The sequence below is a fragment of the Hyperolius riggenbachi genome, chromosome 1 (genome assembly GCF_040937935.1).
Source record: "Hyperolius riggenbachi isolate aHypRig1 chromosome 1, aHypRig1.pri, whole genome shotgun sequence".
Taxonomy (NCBI): Eukaryota; Metazoa; Chordata; class Amphibia; order Anura; family Hyperoliidae; genus Hyperolius; species Hyperolius riggenbachi.
The window spans coordinates 123,206,633-123,223,412 of NC_090646.1; the positions used below are offsets into that span (position 1 = coordinate 123,206,633).

The 16,780-nt window shown below is 45.5% G+C and overlaps 1 protein-coding gene across 20 annotated transcripts in view; it reads right to left on the minus strand.

Annotated features, from left to right (window-relative positions):
• Positions 1 to 16,780, minus strand: part of APBB2 (amyloid beta precursor protein binding family B member 2) — a 487,722-nt gene that overhangs the window by 55,680 nt on the left and 415,262 nt on the right. Inside the window, exon 1 of one of the 20 annotated variants that reach the window (XM_068278509.1) lies at positions 5,944 to 6,235. The exons of the other annotated variants lie outside the window; for them this stretch is intronic. The gene's annotated coding sequence lies outside the window, so the exon portion shown is untranslated. Of the gene's footprint in view, positions 1 to 5,943; positions 6,236 to 16,780 lie in introns of those variants that run through there. 20 annotated transcript variants of the gene reach the window in all.

Sequence of the window (16,780 nt, forward strand, 5' to 3'; positions counted from 1 at the left end):
CACAGCCTTTCACTGCTCTCTGTCCCCTCCTACTCCAACTTCCACAGCCTTTCACTGCTCTCTATCCCCTCCTACTCCAACTTCCACAGCCTTTCACCGCTCTCAGTCCTCTCCTACTCCAGCTTCCACAGCCTTTCACTGCTCTCTGTCCCCTCCTACTCCAACTCTCACAGCCTTTCACTGTTCTCTGTCCCCTCCTACTCCAACTCTCACAGCCTTTCACTGCTCTCTGTCCCCTCCTACTCCAACTCTCACAGCCTTTCACTGCTCTCTGTCCCCTCCTACTCCAACTCCCACAGCATTTCACTTTTCTCTGTCCCCTCCTACTCCAACTCTCACAGCCTTTCACTGCTCTCTGTCCCCTCCTACTCCAACTCTCACAGCCTTTCACTGCTCTCTGTCCCCTCCTACTCCAACTCCCACAGCATTTCACTTTTCTCTGTCCCCTCCTACTCCAACTCTCACAGCCTTTCACTGCTCTCTGTCCCCTCCTACTCCAACTCCCACAGCATTTTACTTTTCTCTGTCCCCTCCTACTCCAACTCCCACAGCCTTTCACTGCTCTCTGTCCTCTCCTACTCCAACACCCACAGCCTTTCACTTTTCTCTGTCTCCTCCTTCTCCATCTCCCACAGCATTTCACTTTTCTCTGTCCCCTCCTACTCCAACTCCCACAGCCTTTCACTGTCCTCTGTCCCCTCCTACTCCCACAGCCTTTCACTGCTCTCTGTCCCCTCCTACTCCAACTCCCACAGCATTTCACTTTTCTCTGTCCCCTCCTACTCCAACTCCCACAGCCTTTCACTGCTCTCTGTCCTCTCCTACTCCAACTTCCACAGCCTTTCACGGCTCTCAGTCCTCTCCTACTCCAGCTCCCACAGCCTTTCACTGCTCTCTGTCCCCTCCTACTCCAACTCTCACAGCCTTTCACTGCTCTCTGTCCCCTCCTACTCCAACTCTCACAGACTTTCACTGCTCTCTATCTCCTCCTACTCCAACAGCCTTTCACAGCTCTCTGTCCTCTCCTATTCCAACTTCAACAGCCTTTCACTGCTCTCTGTCCCCTCCTACTTCAACTACACTGCTATCTGTCCCCTCCTACTCCAACTCCCACAGCCTTTCACTGCTCTCTATCCCCGCCTGCTCCAACTAACACGGCCTTTCACTGTCCTCTGTCACCTCCTACTTCAACTCCCACAGCCTTTCACTGCTCCAACTTACACAGCCTTTCACTGCTCTCTATCCCCTCCTGCTCCAACTAACACAGCCTTTCACTGTTCTCCGTCCTCTCCTACTCCAATTGTCACATTGGAAAGACTAGACAATATATATTATAGTCATAGGTTGTAAATAGTTATTTTAATAACTATGCTGTTTTCACAGTCTTGTGTTTCAGAGCTTCTTTATTATCAGATTATGACTTCCTAAGACTATTTGATATCAAATGAATTACTTAAAAGGTGAACTGTAAGCAGTAATAAAAAAAAAAAAAAAAAAAAAAGTTTAACCCCCCTGGCGTTCTATTAAGATCGCCAGGGCGGCTGCGGGAGGGTTTTTTTTTAAATAAAAAAAAAAACTATTTCATGCAGCCAACTGAAAGTTGGCTGCATGAAAGCCCACTAGAGGGCGCTCCGGAGGCGTTCTTCCAATCGCCTCCGGCGCCCAGAATAAACAAGGAAGGCCGCAACGAGCGGCCTTCCTTGTTTTGCTTACATCGTCGCCATAGCGACGAGCGGAGTGACGTCATGGACGTCAGCCGACGTCCTGACGTCAGCCGCCTCCGATCCAGCCCTTAGCGCTGGCCGGAACTTTTTGTTCCGGCTACGCTGGGCTCAGGCGGCTGGGGGGACCCTCTTTCGCCGCTGCTCGCGGCGGATCGCCGCAGAGCGGCGGCGATCAGGCAGCACACGCGGCTGGCAAAGTGTCGGCTGCGTGTGCTGCTCTTTTTTTGATGAAAATCGGCCCAGCAGGGCCTGAGGGGCAGCCTCCGGCGGTGATGGACGAGCTGAGCTCGTCCATACCGCCCGGCTGGTTAATGGGGCTTCGCGCTTCTGTCGCTGTAAGCATCCTGCACAGGACGCTACCAGTAACGTGGGAGAGGATGTGCGCATCGTTAAAGTCAACGAAAATGGTAGTGAGCCGCGGCGGGGGATCGGTATGTGCCGGCGCAGGCACAGGACATCTGCAGGGGGCTGGTAGAAGCCCCAGGTAAGTTAAACTCTTTTTCTTTTATTACTGCTTACAGTTGTCATTTAAAGCACATGGTCAGGAGCCCTTTCCCCCAACCCCCTGTGGTTTGACCAGCATAATAACTCTGAACCAAGCAGCTGCCCAGTCCACAGCTTGAAGTTAAAAATAGCCACATTTAGGCTAGTTACACACCAGGACGTTGCGTTTAGGGGACGTTATAGGGCACATAACGTGCCCCTAATGCAACGCCTGGTGCTCTCTGGTGTGGACGTCGGAGTGAGCCGCGTTGTGCAGCTCACTCTGGCGTCCGTGATGCCGTGATGCGTACTCTTAGCCGCATGCGGCATCACGTGGTCCCGCCCGGCCAATCACCGCACAGAGCGGCCGCTCCAGGAAGTAAACACTGCACGTCACTGAGTGCAGTGAAGATTAATTAGCCATGTGCCCGGCCGCTCTCCCCTCCTCCCCAACATGACTGAGCATGTGCAAACAGTCTAATGCGGCTTAGCTACGTAGAACGCACAGCATGCAGCACTTTGCTGCGTTACAATGTAACGCAACGTGGGCAGTGTGAACAGCCCACTTGTGTTACATTGCTGTGCGTTAGGGGAGCGTTACAGGCTGCACTAACGTGCGCCTGTAACGTCCCTGTGTGCAAGAAGCCTTAAAGAGACTCTGTAACATCAAAAACATCCCCTGGGGGGTACTCACCTCGGGTGGGGGAAGCCTCGGGATCCTAATGAGGCTTCCAACACCGTCCTCTGTCCCACGGGGGTCTCGCTGCAGCCCTCCGAACAGCCGGCGACAGACCCGACTGTCAATTCAATATTTACCTTTGCTGGCTCCAGCGGGGGCGCTGTGGCTGCTTTCGGCTCCAAAGTAGACGGAAATACCCGATCTCAGTCGGGTCCGCTCTACTGCTCAGGCGCCGGAAACTTGCGCCTGCGCAGTAGAGCAGACCCGACGGTGATCAGGTATTTCCGCCTACTTCGGAGCCGGCAGCCGTCAGAGCGCCTGCGCAGGAGCCGGGAAGGTAAATAATGACCTCATCTTGTACGGACCCCTGAGGGACGGAGGACGGCGTGGGAAGCCTCATTAGGATCCGGAGGCTTCCCCCACCCGAGGTGAGTACCCCCCAGGGGACGTTTTGACGTTACAGATTCTCTTTAAAGGACAACTGAAGAAAGAAGAATCTGGAGGCTGCCATATCTATTTCTTTTTAAACAATACCAGTTACCTGGCAACCCTGCTGATCTTTCTGGCATCAATGTTGTCTTGATCACATGCCTAAAACAAGCATGTGGCAAATCCAGTCAGACTTCTGTCAAACGTGTGATCTGCATGCTTGTTGAGGGTTTATGGCTATAACTATTAGAGGCAGATGATCCAAATGACAGCCAGGGTACCGGCATAGTTAAAAAGTAAATAAATATGGCAGCCTCCATAGCCCTCTTAGTTTAGATGTCCTTTTAACCTCCTTGGCGGTTAATTTTTTCTGCAAAAATTGCAGAATTCCAATTTTTTTTTATTTTTTTTTTTAAAGTTTCATGTAAAGCTACCAGAGTGGTAGCTACATGAAACACCACTAGAGGGCGCATGTGGCCCTCTAGTCCGATCGCCGCCGGCAACAATAGCAAACAGGGGAACGCGTATACAACGCGTTCCCCTGTTTGGCTTCTCCTGTCGCCATGGCGACGATCGGGATGACGTCATGGACGTCAGCCGACGTCCTGACGTCAGGGACACACGATCCAGCCCATAGCGCTGCCCGGAACTCATTGATCCGGGCAGCGCAGGGCTCTGGCGGGGGGGGGGGCCCCTCTTCAGCCGCTGCGTGCGGCCGATCGCCGCAGAGCGGCGGCGATCAAGCTGTGCGCGCGGCTAGCAAAGTGCTGGCTGCGCGCACAGCAATTTACAAAATGAAAATCGCCCCACCAGGGGCTGAGATCTCCCCCTGCGCGGCATAGCCCGAGCTCAGCTCGGGCTTACCGCCAGGGAGGTTAAGTGAACCCAAGATGTGAGTGATATGGAGGCTGACCCATTTATTTCCTTTTAAACAATACCAGCTGCCTGCCAGTCCTGTTGATTTTCTGGCATCAGTAGGGTCTGAGTCACAACCCTAGAACAAGCATATGGCAAATCCAGTCAGACTTGAGTATAAGCACCTGATCTGTATGCTTGTTCAGGATCTATGGGAAAAAAGGGATCAAGGGAAAGCAATGGCATCTTGCAGTGTTTGAAAGGAAATAAATATGATAGGCTCTATATCCCTCTAATCTCGGGTTCCCTTTAAGAAAGATTTCTACTTTTCCTGTTTCACTTCATATTCTCATGCTGGGAATACACAATGAGTTTGTTAAGCAGATTTACTGTCAAATCGATTCTCTGATTGTTTTTCTGATCGTTTTGCATTTACTTCTATGTGAATATTGATAAGAAAAATGATCAAAATCAGACCGGACCTGTTGGAAATGATCTATTGAGCGATCTATCTGTCAAAAAAACTCATGGTGTATTCCCAGCATCAGTCAGGCCATTAAAAAGACTGTTTTGCATATTCAGTAGTGGTGCATTGTGGGTAACCACAAATGTTCACTTATAGCTGAATTATTGCAAGTTTCCTTCTGTTTTAAAGGGGTTATTTCACGAAAAAAGTAGGCAGTTAAAAAATGTGACAGATGACAGGTTTTGGGCAAGTCCATCTTTTTAAGGGGGATTCTCAGGGCTTTCTTTGTTTTCAACAGCATTTCCTGAACAACAGTTGCAAAATCTAACTGACATAATAGTGTGCAAGTGATTAGGGAGGCCGGCTGGTATCTTGCTATTTTAGCAGTTAAACTGCTGTTCAGGAAATGCTGTTGAAAACAAAGAAAGCCCTGAGAATCCCCCTTAAAAAGATGGACTGGCCCAAAACCTGTCATCTGTCACATTTTTTAACTGCCTACTTTTTTCGCGAAAGAACCCCTTTAAGAAGGCAAATTTCACCAAGCATTGCTTATTAGTAGGAGGGATTTTTGGTCTCTTTTATCCCTCTATAAATTCCTAGTGGTTTGGGTCACCATGAGCTGCTTGGTTACTCTGTAAAACATAGTGCTCAAACTCATAGGTTATTTGAAGTGAAAAACAAAAAACGGAAAAAAGGTTTTTCTTTAATTACATGTGCCCCTTTAAATAATGCAAAAGCTCCGCTATGTAAGCAGCCATACTGGAAGCTGCCAACTTTAGTCATGTGACTTCACCATAGCGGAAATAACGTTAATGTATGCAATGCAATCTAGAGCAGACAAGAGCCCAGGAGAAAATGTTGAAGCAGCTATGGAGAGTCTGCCATAAAAGCTGGCTCTGGTCTGACAGTATGCTTGTTCAATTATCATAAACCTCTCAGAAACAATTGTTCAAATATACAAATAATAGGTTAACCCTTTCCATATAAAATGACAAGCCAGAGCTTACAAACGGCATTCTATGTCCCCATACAAGTCAAAGAGACAGCTCAGAAGTGACAATGTGACATTGCTGATATAACAAACATTATACAAGATCATCAATATCCCTGTCGTTACACACAGCTAGTATCACTGGTTTTCTACTTTCATTTGTAACAAGACAGACTGGTAATATTATATCACATATCATAATGATGATTGATTACCCCACAGTTAGCTTGGCAAGTGACCGTCACATCGGACACCTGACCACACAGACAGCACCAGACAGGTATAGCATGCATGCAGTAAGAAGGAAATGAGTTACCTCTCCCTGTGTCCACGACAGCATGAAAGAACAGAGCAGATAAGACAAGTTAGAGAAAACCGGAGATAAAATGCACGAGATCCAAAGCACAAAGCAGCGTAGGCACACAGTGTACACTCCACATTGACATGCGCTGCCTTCAGGTTCAGGACATCAGTGTGGAATTAATTGCTTTTCCGAGGCTGGTAAAGCCACAACGCTGCTGGAGCGAAACTGTATACAAATCTAAGAAAAGGAATGTGTTATATGGTGAGAAAGCCTCCTTCCTAAAGGACACTGTGCTGCTGCAGAGGTTGTTATAGAGGAAGTATAAGGAGAGAGTGAAAGCAAGCAGCTGGATGGGGGGATGCAGCATATGCATGTGAGCAGAATAACCTCATCAGGATCTTCGTGAGGCAGATGAGTGGGGGGTGGAGGGCATGTAATAAATCATGGGATCAGCAGCATCACGGCAGCCCTACTTCATCAGTCTAACACCAAACTTATTTCCATGCGTCTCTAGACAGATGATCATCTCCTTCTAGGGATGGAATAATGATGGCACATTTCTGCCAGTGTAGTGAATACAATGAGCTAGAATTTCCCCCACACATATGTATGATATGACTGGAAGCATCCATCTATGCCCCATACTAAGCTATTCTCTCACACCTAATATAATACACACAAAGCACTAACATTGTAATACCTGTAATACATGTGGGAATGATGAGTGAATAAGGCCATCTTTGTTTTAGCAAAGTTTCAGAAAACACAATTTCACACAAATAAATCACTGAGATACATGGACATGCGAAAACACGCTTTGCCAAATGCATTATATGAGCACGCAAAAACAATTTTAATCAAATGCACTGAAAGGTGGCTACTAATGATACAATTTGATATTTGTTTACAAATGATTCTTCATACGAACGATCGGAAATGATCGTTTGGGACCACTAATGGACAAAAATCTCCTAACCAATTTGATCAGGTTAATTAAATCGATTTAATTTTCAGATCGATTTCATTAATCTGATTGGTTCAGAGATTTTTGTCCATTAGTGGTCCCAAGCGATAATTTCCGATCGTTCATATGAAGAATCGTTCATAAACACTCATCTGGCAAATTGTATCATTAGTGGTCACCTTAAAGGATACCCGAAGTGACATGTGACATGATGAGATAGACATGTGTACAGTATGTACAGTGTCTAGCACACAAATAACTAGGCTGTGTTCCATTTTTTTCTTTCTCGGGCCTGAAAGAGTTAAATATCAGGTATGTAAGTGGCTGACTCAGTCCTGACTCAGACAGGAAGTGACTACAGTGTGACCCTCACTGATAAGAAATTCCTCTTTTTATCACTACTTGCTCTTAGAACCCATTTTCTGCTAGGAAAGTGTTTTATAGTTGGAATTTCTTATCAGTGAGGGTCACACTGTAATCACTTCCTGTCTGAGTCAGGACTGAGTCAGCCACTTACATACCTGATATTTAACTCTTTCAGACAGAAGAAAAAAAGAAACACAGCATAGTTATTTTATTTGTGTGCTAGGCACTGTACATACCCATGTCTATCTCATCATGTCACTTCGGGTATCCTTTAAAGGACAACTGAAGAGAGAGGTATATGGAGGCCGCCATATTTATTTCCTTTTAAACAATACCCGTTGCCTGGCAGTCCTGCTGATCCTCTGCCGCTAATACTTTTGGCCATAGTCCCTGAACAAGCATGCAGCAGATCAGGTGTCTCTGACATTGTTGTCAGATCTGGCAAGATTATCTGCATGCTTGTTTCTGGTGTTATTCAGACACCAGTGCAGCCAAATAGACCAACGGGCTATCAGGCAACTGGCATTGTTTAAAAGGAAATAAACATGGCAGCCTCCATAGCCCTCTCGTTACAGTTCTCCTTTAAAGAGGAACTATCAAAGAAACTCTTATTCAATAAACCCCACATCCCTATAGAGGTTTTAGCCTGTAACAACAGAAAGCTTTGATGTATAAGTGCTTCAGAAAACAGCACTGTAGCAGACCCAAATTGGGTAGGGGAGAGCTCATACAAGTTTTTTTGCATAGATAACAAGTAAAGTTTCTTAACGCTTCCTGTTCAGGAAACAATATGAGACTCTTTTCTTTGCTACTAATGTTATATTTCTTAGCTGTACTACACATACAATTCATCATCACATACATTTATTTTCACTTCATATTCCCTTTAACAGTTCCTGGATTGGGGCTTACATATACTGAATGTGTATGGCGTATTGGATTACACGAAGAGTCTTACAATAAATGCAGTGCTCTATACCAGTGTTTCTCAACATTTTATTGGTATGTACCCCTTTTAACACCCTGTACTGACGAAGTACCCCCTAGCATAGTAAACATTATCACAAGTACCCCTTGACAAATATATATTTAATCATAGTACATGATAATTGGTTCTAAACAATTTCCAAGCATTTACTATTGCTTTTAATTAGCTAAAGTACTAATTTGAAGTTGTTTATATCAGATTTGTAATTTTCTAAAACTCTAAATCTGTTATTCTTGGCTAAGTATATGAAGCCCAAGTACCCCCTGGAACCATCAGAAGTACCCCCTGGGGTACGCGTACCACACGTTGAGAACCTAGGCTCTATACAGTATGTCATCAATGCCATCTGACACAACTCCATTAACAGGTTAATACAGCCCCCTTGCATTTGTCACTGCCACCCTCCCTCCATAACCCTCCGAGACTTTCAGAAGATGATCTGCGTAGCTTTTTACATCTCTATGGTAAATTTCAGCTAAGACTTCACTAAAGTATGGATCTCCATTAATGTGAGCCAGCTTGTGTCTGTCACAGTCAGTACCTGTGTGCATTAGTGGTAGCCAGCCTGCTTGTCAGTGTAGGTGTAGTATAAAGCATAACATACCCCAGTAATAATTCATTAACGGTATTGATTAACCTCTGAGCTTTATAAATGCATTTGACCCATTGGCCTTGTGCATTTATAGGGTCACTGAACACCTTAGTGATTCCCAATGCCTTTATAATTGCATCAGGAGGTCCATTATTCCATATGTTATCAATAATACAGCTACATGCTCTCTCAAACAGCATTAACCAGTCAGTCTTTCTTTCATTAGCCTGACCAGGCTGCTAAAGCAGTTTTCTCATTGGTTGCTATCGCTGTTCTCACTGATAAATAAAAGAGCTTGAGTTAAGTACCTCTGTATGAGTTGCTGTCAGTGAGGCTGAAATGCTCGCATTGTGTTCAGGACTTTGTGTAAATATGTGGAAAGCACAGAAGCTCCACACAGATAATTTAGCAGGCTGGACAGCTCCCTCTTTCAAGTCATGGAGAAATTTCAGGCTTCAGAGCATAACAGATTAACCTTTAAATGGCAACTGCATCAGTTTTAATGGTTGTCTAGCTATTCTACACAGTGCGTACCCCATTCATTAGATATGTATACTCTGATAAGCCACACAGGAGCAATAATGATAATAAAACAAAGTACTGTATACCAGTACAGACTCTCATTGGACAGGGTGGTCCATGAATCCTGTGTCAAGCCTGCGAGTCTCAGTTCTGCCCCACCCCCATTTAAAGGACTGCTATCACAAAAAAAAACTTTATTGCAAGAAGCTTTATAATGAGTAATACATTTCAAACTATAAATTATCTTTCTCCAATATTGCGGTCACCTACAGTAGGCAGTAAAACTCAGATCTGACATGTTTAGGACTAGACCATCTCCTCTTGGGGGATTTTTGGGATCTCCTTTATTTTATACAAAAGCAATCCCTAGAAAGGATCTATACAAAGATGCTGACCAGCCTCTCTACTCATTTACATACTATTTTGGCAGTTGGACTGAACAATTAGCATTTAATTAGTGCTTTTGAAAATCAAGAAAACCCAGAGAATCCCCCATGAGGAGATGGATTAGTCCAGAGCCTGCCAGATCTGTCAGACTTTTTGTTGCCATTGACAACCATTGCCCTGTGGTCTTTGTGGTTCTGCATAGACCATGTGGCAACATGCTGCAGCCCTTGCACCGGCCAGACCATTTCTGTAGCACCACATCCCGTTGTAGGAAGTGCTTAATGGCTGGATGGTGTACTGGTTAAGGGCTCTGCCTCTGACATGGGAGACCTGGGTTCGAATCTCGGCTCTGCCTGTTCAGTAAGCCAGTAATTCAGTAAGGAGTTCATTGGGCAAGACTCCCTAACACTGCTACTGCCTACTGAGTGCGCTCTAGTGGCTGCCTCGCAAGCGCTTTGAGTCCGACAGGAGAAAGGCGCTATACAAATACTGCCATTATTATTACTGCCATTATTATTAATGCCCCATAGGCTTACATTGCATTTGTAATGATCTGTGGCAGGGATACGACTCGACGCACAAAAACGTGGTATGTGGGAAAGGGGCCTTAAAGAGTCTGCAGCCTTGAGCAATATCAGTCTAGCTAAAACATCACATTCCCGCGGCACAACGATGTAATTAAACCCCTTAAATCTCTGGAGCAGAATGTGGGGATTGCTTCCTGGTAGAAGAGGAGCTTTGTGCAGTCATTCTGCCTCTACTTTCATCGATCCCCGCTGATCACCACCTCTCCCCGCCTCTCTCAGTCTTCTTTCACTGAGGGGGCGGGGAGAGGCGGAGATTGACGCTAATGAAGGCAGAGCTACAGAGCTAAGCTCTGCCTCCCCTGGCAGCAAAATTCACGACCTGGACAGTCGTGGAATTTTGCCCCAGTATTCGGGGAGTTAAATGACATCGTTCTGGCGCAGGAATGTGGCGTTTTAGCTATGCTGATAAATGTTAGATAAAAAGAGCATTTTTGGAAGGCTTTAGACTCTCTTTAATGTGCAATGTTGTATATTTGATACTTTATGAATAAAAGATAATCATTCCAATAATTACATATTTAACAGTGACTAGTAGTAGCAAACATTGCTAAGCTCAATGGAACAATAATGTTTATGCACTTCCTTTGCTGGAAAAGTAGACTGGATCCTACTGGCGGTGTGCCCTGAATGTTCGCTGGAGTTGCCAGAGGCTGATGAGTGTGGATGAGGAATATCCCTAGCCACGGGCAATGCTTGTGTACACTGCTGGCGTGCTGTATGCAGACATCACTGAAACCATCAGAGGGCTTCAGAGAACATTCCCCATCCCGCAGCAGGCAGGCCATGGACACATGTTCCGTGACCCTGTGCATGAAATCTGAAGACTACAGCATTCACAACTGTGGCTTTGACATCACCATTGTGGAAAGCGTATCACACAAAGCCTTAAAGAGGAACTATAGTGAAAATAACAATTAATAAAATTGCTTTTTTATAATATTTACTTATAGATTATTTAGTGAGTGTTTGCCCATTGTAAAGTCTTTCCTCTCCCTGATTTACATTCTAAAATGTATCACTGGTAGTGACATCTTTAGTTCTGTCAGGTGATCTGTAAAGAATGTTCGTTACGGAGAGTTCTATGCACAGAAAGAGATATTGCTTGCTTGGTAGTTGGAAAAAGCAGTTATTTCCCACAATGCAGTGAGGTGTGCAGCAACTGTCAGGGTCATATTCACGACATCACGCTGTGGGAGAGGTCTCACCACAATACCAGCCATACAAATGTCCCTGATCTATTTGAGAAAGGTAAAGATTTCTCCTTGTAAAGAAGGTATTAGCTACTGATTGGGGATAAAATTAAACACTGGGTTAAAGGTGCTCTTTAAAGTGGACTTGATCTCTTGTACAGGACACAAGGAAAACATTCAAACACCCACCCTGTTTGCATTTAGAGAGTTTAGCCTGTCTAATTCCCCCTAATCTGTGACTAATCACAAGTGTAATTTACTCTCCCTGCTGTGTCTGCTCAGAAATCTGGCAGAGCAGCTAATTTGTAAACACAGTACATTAACAATATGTCTGCTTTCATGGAGTGGACACAGTGGAGATTTATTGCAGGATTTGTATCAGCTGTAACAAAATGTTTTTCTTTAAAAGTTATTATGTTGTTGCTTATGTTTTAGAGCAGATAGGAAGTTCTGAGTTCAGGTCCGCTTAACCTCCTGAGCGTTACGCCGCTCAGGAGGTTTCTCAGTCTCAGAGTCCCCAGTATAAATTACAACAGACCGCACGCTTGTAAAAGCTTTAGCTAGCACTAGGCTAGCTAGTACAGGTGGCCGACACCCCCCACTGCTTCTGATCCCCCATTAATACAGTACCCAGCCTGGATCCAGTGATCAGCACAGCCTCCCCGGACAGCTCTGCTCTTCTCTATGCGGAGGATCGTACATGACGTCACCGATGTGATGCGCAGACCCAATCCTCCCCATAGAGAGGACTGGAGATGTGCAGGAGGCTGTGCCGATCGCTGGATCCAGGCTGGGTAATGTATTAGCGGGGGGATCAGCAGCAATCGGGGGTGTCGGCCACCTGTACTAACTAGCCTAATGCTAGCTAAAGCTTTTACAAGCGTGCAATCTGTTAAATTTATACTGGGGGACTCCTGGGGCCTGCGAGCGGTATGCCCGACACATTGTCAGGCATACCGCTAAGGAGGTTAAAGAGACACTAAAGCAAAACATTTTTATGATATAATGAATTGGTTGTGTAGTACGGATAATTACTAGAAGATTAGTAGCAAAGAAAATATTCTCATATTTTTATTTATATAGTGTTTTTTATAACATTGCATCATTCTCTAATATTTGCAGTTTACACACTACTCAGCATTCTAAATGTTTTTACAGAGCAGTCTTGTGAACTATTGACCTGTCCTCTGGAGAGAAAAAGAAAATACAGTGACTGACAGTTGAGATAACAGCCTTCAGAAGTCCTGGAGCTCAGTTGCATTGATAACAACTGGAGTTTCTTAACTCTTCCTGTACTGTAAATAATATTAGACTTATGTCTCTGCTCCTAATGTTTTATTTCTTAGCTGTACTACACATACAAATCATTGTCATCATTTTTATTTTATTTTTTTGCTTTTTTTGCTTCAGTGTCTCTTTAAGGCAGCTAATTACAATCAAACCTTTGCATACCAGTTGACTTGTTCTTGTAGGGTAATACAGACAGGGCTTACTTAACAAGTGATTTTTCAGAATGAAGTCCAAAGTTTCAAGTGCTACTTCTTAGAAGATTAGATCTGCAGAAAGACCCGGATCAGTGACCTCCACACTTGAATGTTCCTGTTGCTTTGTTCCAGCCGCATGCTGATCAGAAGGTGGAAGGAGCAGCTGCAGCACAGTATCTCTTGCTCAGCACTGAACCAAGCGGACCTCTTGATTGATGGATTTAATATTCAATGCAGCCTCTTTAAGGAAAGATTAGCGACTAAAAACAAAAAGCTAAGAGTCTTTGGTAATGCTGTTAATTGGAGAGATATGGGAAGCGAAATGCCAGCGCATGGATCGCCAGCCAATATTACTTTTCTCCTCTGCTTTGTGGGTGTGTAATTCCAATAAGGCTCAATGAAGCAAACATGATTTTATGACGGCGCTGAGAATCCAGACAATGTGAAATCATTTCATATGTAGAGCTGAGCTCCAGCACTGCACTGCCTGGGGAGAACCTGGATTCCTATTACCATTTTCATTACATTGCTACTACAGTCCTATGTTTGGCATTCCAGGAGGCATGACTGTGTACACACAAGTGACTGCTCTCCATGTACTGCAATGACCGTTATCTACAAAATGACCTTGGAAATCACACCTGGCTTTTTATAGCACAGGACGCCTCTGCCATTCACACAGTTCTGTTGGATTCTCTGAATAGTAGTCCTGTTGTTACGTAAGGGCTGCCACCAATGAGAAACATTACAAGGCACATCACAATTGTCATCCCTCCATACACACGCGGGCCCTGAAGCAGAATGCAAGCACCGTCTTATTTTCTGACACGCCAAGCCAGTTGTTGGAAGAAGCCTCAGCAAGGCCTGCAAGTAACTTTTCCTGGCAGTTATTTTATCTGAAAGCCTTTGATTTCTCTGGGATGTTCTACACAGGTTAACGTTAATCCGCTGGTAGCATGATGATTGCCCGATACTGCAAGCTTCTCAGGAATAAGGATTAGGAATACGGCCTTGTTCAGATCGCAGCCATTGGAAGCACTTAGTGCCCGCTCCTAACATGCTCCCTGGAGCCTGCTGTACAAAGCACAAGTGCTGGGAGAAGCTTATGCTTTCTGCTGACATAAATGTTGACAGTGCAGTCTTTGCTCAGGTCTTCTGATCCTCTAGCATCTTCCCCCCCTTCTGATTCAGAACACAGATTGTATTTTACTTGTGCGGCCTGAGCATTAGCAGCCAGTACTCTTCATCAAGGTAAACATTCACCTCCAGCTCTTAAGCCCCATACACTCACTCAACAGCGGTCTTTTAGGCTCTCACAACTTTTCTTGTGAAACACCTAAAAAAAAAATCGCTTGCTATTGTTCAAGCAGCTGATAAGACGGATAAGAAGTCAATCCAAATGTTGAATTGACTTCTTATCGGTCTTATCAGCTTCTTGAACAATAGCAAGAGATTTTTTTAGGTGTTTCACAAGAAAAGTTGTGAGAGGCTTAAGGACTGCTGTTGAGTGTGTGTATGGGGCTGTACCAGTCAGTCAGGCTCAGATGGATCCTAAAGGTGCGTACATACGCACTACGGCCGCCAACGACGGGTCCGTCACACCCACCCGCTGGGCGGACTTTTAGCCCACAGTAACATGTGTGTACGCGCTGTCGGCGGACTGATCGTTCAGAAACAGCCTCATCAGTCTGTCGACAGCGCATGCACACGCACTACTGTTGGCTGAACGTCCGCACAGCGGGAGGGTCTGACAGACCCATCGTTGCCGCATGTAGTGCCACTGTGTGTACCTTAATCAGACTTGGACAGCTGAATCTAATGCCTGGTACACACCTTGCAATTTCCTGTCAGATAGACTGGTTGAATCAATAATTTCCGACAGGTCTGATCTGGTTTCCGTTTGTTTTTTTCGAAACCCATTTTATATAGAAGTGATCAGAAAATCTTTTATAAAAATGATCTGAAAACATCTTTAGAATTGACCACACTTTGCTGTCCAGGTAAGCTGCACGCCTGTCACCTGTCCCTTCTTTTGGAGCTAAACCCCTCTGTCTTCCTTGTTTATCGCTCTTTTACTTCTAGTGTATACATTTGTGGAAATATATGTACTTCCTAGATGTGGTTATATGACTCTAAACTTTGCCCCCATCCTCTAAGCTTATTTATAATTACTAATATGAAAAAATATGATGATACAAAGGACCAATGTGGTCTGAATAATAAAAACAGCATTTTTGTACTTCTCGGACAGCACACCTATCTTGCTTCAATGGCTGTGCCAGGTCTAGTCCGTGTGGCTAGCACAGACTTGATATAGACCACAAGCAAAAAATGACCAGCACTTGCCGATTCTTAAAAAGCAGGTCATTTATTCACAAAAAGTGTGAACAAAGTATAGCCATGACATCCGGACTTCCGGAATGCAACTATAGCTCAGTAGTAGTAATAGCTCTTAGCTGCATACAGATGCATGACGATCTCCTCAAAGATAGGTTACGCCTTCATTGCAGCCCAATTCTGTTTACAACGGACTGTCGCCGCTTCGAACGGATCAACCGTTCTTTGTCAAGTGCGCCGAAAATGTTCACACTTTTTGTGAATACATAACCTGCTTTTTAAGAATCGGCAAGTGCTGGTCATTTTTTGCTTGTGGTAATAAAAACAGCATGATTTTCTTGTAGTATGTGAGATTAGTGGTGTGGCAGGTACATGACATTGACTAGACTGTGTGCCAGGGGCATGACTAGAGTGTGTGGTAGGGGCATCATGTGGACTGTGTGCCAGGGGCATGACTGGAGTGTGTGGCAGGGGCATGACTGGAGTGTGTGGCAGGGGCATGACTGGAGTGTGTGGCAGGGGCATGACTGGAGTGTGTGGCAGGGGAATCAGGACTGAGTGTGTGGCAGGGGAATCAGGACTGAGTGTGTGGCAGGGGAATCAGGACTGGAGTGTGTGGCAGGGGAATCAGGACTGGAGTGTGTGGCAGGGGCATGACTGGAGTGTGTGGCAGGGGAATCAGGACTGAGTGTGTGGCAGGGGAATCAGGACTGAGTGTGTGGCAGGGGAATCAGGACTGAGTGTGTGGCAGGGGAATCAGGACTGGAGTGTGTGGCAGGGGCATGACTGGAGTGTGTGGCAGGGGAATCAGGACTGAGTGTGTGGCAGGGGAATCAGGACTGGAGTGTGTGGCAGGGGAATCAGGACTGGAGTGTGTGGCAGGGGCATGACTGGAGTGTGTGGCAGGGGAATCAGGACTGGAGTGTGTGGCAGGGGCATGACTGGAGTGTGTGGCAGGGGAATCAGGACTGAGTGTGTGGCAGGGGAATCAGGACTGGAGTGTGTGGCAGGGGCATGACTGGAGTGTTTGGCAGGGGAATCAGGACTGGAGTGTGTGGCAAGGGCCTGACTGGAGTGTGTGGCAGGGGAATCAGGACTGGAGTGTGTGGCAGGGGAATCAGGACTGGAGTGTGTGGCAGGGGCATGACTGGAGTGTGTGGCAGGGGAATCAGGACTGGAGTGTGTGGCAGAAGCATGACTAGAACTAAGGATTGAACGTCATCCCAATCAGTAACCAATACTCCCTTTCCCATGAGAAATCTTTACATTTTCTCTAATAGTGCATCAGGGGGTCTGTGTGGCTGATATTGTAGTGAAACTCCTCCCAGAGTGTGATGTCATGACCATGGGAAAAACAAAAACATATACTTACCTATGGAGAGGGAAGGCTCTGGGTCTTTTAGAGCCTTCCCATTCCTCTCACGGTTCCCTC